We start from the raw sequence: 4915 nt of genomic DNA, 5'->3' as shown, positions 1-4915 counted from the left end.
TGTGTTAACCAAGATGATTGCCCCCGACTTGCCGAAAGAACAAGCTAACGACCTGCGTTCCCTGCTTGCATCTTTTTGGGACATCTTCGACCTTGGCGACCGCCCACTCGGCCAGACGTCCGTTGTTAAGCACCGGATTGATACAGGCGATACGAGTCCAATCCATCGGAGACCCTACCGTGTTTCCCATGCAGAGCGGCGCATCATCCAACAGGAGGTCGACAAAATGCTTTCTCGGAATATCATCGAGCCTTCATGCAGTCCCTGGGCGTCCCCTGTTGTACTTGTAAAGAAGAAGGACAACAGCTGGAGATTTTGCGTCGATTATCGCCATTTAAACAAAATAACGAAGAAGGACGTCTACCCTTTACCACGCATAGACGATGCCCTGGATTGCCTTCACGGCGCAAAATATTTTTCCTCCATTGACCTCCGCTCTGGGTACTGGCAGATTGCCGTTGATGACATGGACCGTGAGAAAACGGCGTTTATCACTCCCGACGGCCTTTACGAGTTTAAAGTGATGCCATTCGGTTTATGTAATGCGCCCGCCACATTCGAACGTATGATGGACGCTCTGTTGCACGGCTTCAAGTGGTCCATCTGCCTGTGCTACCTGGACGACGTTATCGTTTTTTCGCCTTCTTTTGCGACGCACCTTGAAAGGCTATCGAAAATCTTATCTGTCTTTCGTAAGGCGGGCCTGCAACTCAATTCGGCAAAGTGCCACTTCGGCCGTCGTGAAATTTCTGTCCTCGGACACCTCGTTGATTCCGTGGGGGTTCGCCCTGATCAAGATAAAATACGCGCAGTAAGAGATTTCCCTGTACCAACCTGTACCAAAGACGTTCGCAGTTTCGTTGGCCTCTGTTCTTACTTCCGCCGCTTTGTTAAAAACTTCGCCGACGTAGCACGCCCTCTCACTCAACTTCTCAAAAAAGACGCTGGCTTCATTTGGGGCCCTGAGCAAGCAGATGCGTTTCAAAATCTAGTGTGTCTGCTTACGTCTCCGCCTATCCTCGCCCACTTTGATATTTCATCTCCAACAGAAGTTCGTACAGACGCAAGTGGCTATGGCATCGGTGCAGTCCTCGCCCAGAAACAACAAGGACGAGACCGTGTTGTTGCTTATGCCAGCCGCCTTCTTTCGCCTGCTGAAAGAAAATATTCAATAACCGAACGGGAATGTTTGGCACTTGTTTGGGCAGTCGGTAAATTTCGTCCCTATTTGTACGGCCGGCCATTCACAGTAATCACAGATCACCACGCCTTGTGCTGGCTTTCGTCCCTTAAAGACCCTTCAGGCCGTCTTGGCCGTTGGGCGCTGCGCCTTCAAGAATTTGATTACTCAGTCCTGTATAAAACCGGCCGCCTGCATCAAGATGCGGACTGCTTGTCCCGGTATCCTGTCGACCCTCCAGACGGCGACTCCTCTAAAACCACCCTTCCTATCGACGTTTTCTCTCTATCCGCGTTTCATGACATTGGAATCGAGCAGCGACGAGATACTTTCTTGGACGGTATTATCCGAAGGCTCACATCGGAGAGGCCCGACCCTTCCCTTCGAATGTTTGAAATACATGATGGTGTATTGTACCGTTCCAATATGCGTCCTGACGGCCCCGAAAGACTACTCGTCGTTCCCATTCAATTGCGTCACACTGTTCTCGCCCAGCTTCATGATGCACCTACAGCGGGTCACCTCGGCGTGTCACGGACCTACGACAGAGTTCGCCGGCGCTTCTTCTGGCCTGGCATGTACCGCGACGTCTGCCGTTATATTGGAGCCTGCGACCCTTGTCAACGACGGAAAAACCAAATGCCCCTCCGGCCGGACGTCTTCAGCCACTGCACATCCCACAAGACCCATTCTACCGTGTTGGCGTGGACCTGCTTGGCCCTTTTCCTACGTCAGCTGCGGGTAATCGGTGGATTGCAGTAGCAACCGATTATGCTACCCGATACGCGATCACACGGGCCCTTCCAACCAGCTGTGCAACTGACGTGGCCGATTTCCTTTTGGAGGACGTCATCTTACATCATGGCGCCCCTCGACAACTCCTTACCGACCGAGGCAGCTACTTCCTTTCCAAAGTGGTTGATGACCTCCTCCGCTCCTGCGCCACTAAACACAAGCTCTCGACTGCTTACCATCCACAAACAAATGGTCTAACGGAGCGCCTCAATCGCACTCTCACCGACATGCTCTCCATGTATGTCTCCGCCGATCACCGCGACTGGGACACTACGTTACCGTTTGTAACATTCGCGTACAATTCTTCCAGACACGACACCGCTGGGTTCTCTCCTTTTTTTCTGTTGTTCGGCCGTGACCCTGCGCTACCTTTCGACACCCTCCTGCCGGCCGGACTAAATGACAAGTCTCAGTACGCTCGTGATGCAATAATGAAGGCCCAAGCGGCACGCCAAGTTGCTCGACGACGCTTACTGGACTCCCAGGACAATCAGAAGAGCTTATACGACGCCCGCCATCGTGACGTCCACTTCACACCCGGAGATCTCGTTCTGTTATGGTTCCCCTCGCGCCGCGTTGGACTTTCGGAGAAGTTACTCCCACGCTATTCAGGTCCCTACCGTATCTTACGCCAAGTAACTGACGTCACATACGAAATCACCCCTACGGACCCCGCCATCCTTCACCCTCACACTGACGTAGTGCATGTTACGCGACTCAAACCGTATTACTCCAGTGCCTCCTGATTAGCACCGGGTCGGTGCTCCAGCCGCCGGGGAAATCATGTAACGGTAGGATGAGAACGACGAAGAAGACAAAGAGGAGGACGATGTTGTCAGATCTGTGAGCCAACTGGGCGCCATCTTGTCCACCACCGAGTTTATTCCTCGTTTTATAAAGTAAAGTTATTCTCCCGTAACAATATTAAACTTAGCGTAAAGATCCCATACTGTGCTGGCGTAATCTAATTTAGGCCTTACAAAATAAAAATAACTAAGAAGCTTTACATTTGGAGGGCAGTTACGCAGTTTATGTCTTAAAAAGCCGAGTTTTCGGAGGGCAGCTGAACATACGTTGTCTATGTGGACGTTTCAAGATAAATTGTAAGTTATGGTCAAGCCCAAATATTTATAGCCAGTGACCTCTCTTAGGGTTGACGGCCCTAGTTGGTAGATATAGTCTAGCGGATTTTTTTACGTGTCAGACGCATACAGACTTTTTTGTCTACGTTGAGGGTCATTCCCCATTCATTACACCACAGATCTATATTGGAAAGATTTGTGTTAAGTTTGTTTTGATCATGAACAGAGTAAATATCACGAAACAAAACACAATCATCGGCAAATAATCTAATTTTTACTGTAGGTGTTATGACATTGACAATAACATTGATATAAATGAGAAAAAGCAATGGCCCCAGTAAACTTCCCTGTGGCACACCTGATGCGACATGAAGAGATGGTTAACGGTGGTCATTAATGGCAAAAAACTGTGACTGGTTAGTAAGATATTCGGCAATGCATTTTACGAGAATGTCTGGAAGGCCGATCCACTTAAGTTTTTGAATCAGTTTATCGTGAGGTACTCTGTCAAACGCTTTACTGAAGTCTAAGAAAATTATGTCAGTTTGCTTATTATTATCAAGATTCAGTGCAAGTGAGTCAGTTACTGTAACCAATTGTGTTACTGTTGAATATTCCTTTCTAAACCCGTGTTGAAGTTGTGTAAAATTAGAATGTTGGTCCAAAAAATTTTGTATTTGGGTGGCAACAATACGTTCAATTATTTTCCAGCAGGATGACGTTAGAGATATAGGATGATAATTTTGAGGAGAAAGACGGTTCCCTTTCGTGCATACGGGATTAATGCGAGCTGCCTTCCAGTGACCTGGTAGCTTTGATGACAGCAATGAAACACAAAAATTTTATACAGGAATTTTACGACATGTTCAGCATACCTTTTGAGAAACATATTTGGCAGATCATTTGGTCCACACGATGTTTTGGACTCAAGGTTCAAAAGCATCGCGAATATGCCAGAGCAAGACACAAAAGATGCTTCAGATGGATCGCACACTTTACCGCTTGGTACGTATGTACTAGAACCAGAAAACCCACTTTGAATATGCGTATTAAAATGCCCAGCCACCGCTTTCTGGTCAGTAACAATGACAACCTCTGTTGATATTTCGGTTACGGGTTTCTTTTTGTCGGCAATATAATTCCAGAATTTACTTGGGTCATTTTTTATGAAATTGGGCAGCAGTGTCATACAGTAGCGATCTTTAGAGGAGCGTATTCTCGTGCAAGGCTGACCTTGAAGGTTTAAAGAGCACTAGTCTACGCTTGCTTTTTCCGTAATCGCTTTATTTTTCGCTTGAAATGAATAATATTGCGTGTAATCCAAGAAGTTTGTTTGTGAACCTTCTTAAGTTCATTCGAAATAAAGTTATCTATGCAATGGCGACACATTTCTTTAAAATGGTTCCACATTGTTCCGACATCTTCAGCATCAAATACAGCAAAACACGACTCCATGTAGTCTATCACAGATACGTCATCTGCTCGTGAGTAATCTTTGAAACAACCAACCGATGATTTTTCGTTGCTCGGGCATCTGGTTAGGGGAACGAATACACTAACCAAGTTGTGATCGGACAGGCCCTGTTCCACGGAAACTGTGTGCTGCTCTAGTTCATGGCTTATTCATTTATTCGAAATACTGCCAGTCTGCAAAGAGACCATAGCAGGTGGGCACTACAGTATACAGTTACGAAGAGCACTTAACACTTTCAGGATCGTAAATTGGTAAATGATGTGTAAAAATACAATCAGCAACCTTGAAGCATACAGTCAGCACTTATGCACACCACACACACCAAATACAAGTGAATGCTGGTTTGCATGTCACAGAAAAGCAGACATATCAAGGACGCTAAAA

The sequence above is a fragment of the Rhipicephalus microplus genome, chromosome 9 (genome assembly GCF_043290135.1).
Source record: "Rhipicephalus microplus isolate Deutch F79 chromosome 9, USDA_Rmic, whole genome shotgun sequence".
Taxonomy (NCBI): domain Eukaryota; kingdom Metazoa; phylum Arthropoda; class Arachnida; order Ixodida; family Ixodidae; genus Rhipicephalus; species Rhipicephalus microplus.
This window is presented reverse-complemented; position numbering follows the sequence as displayed.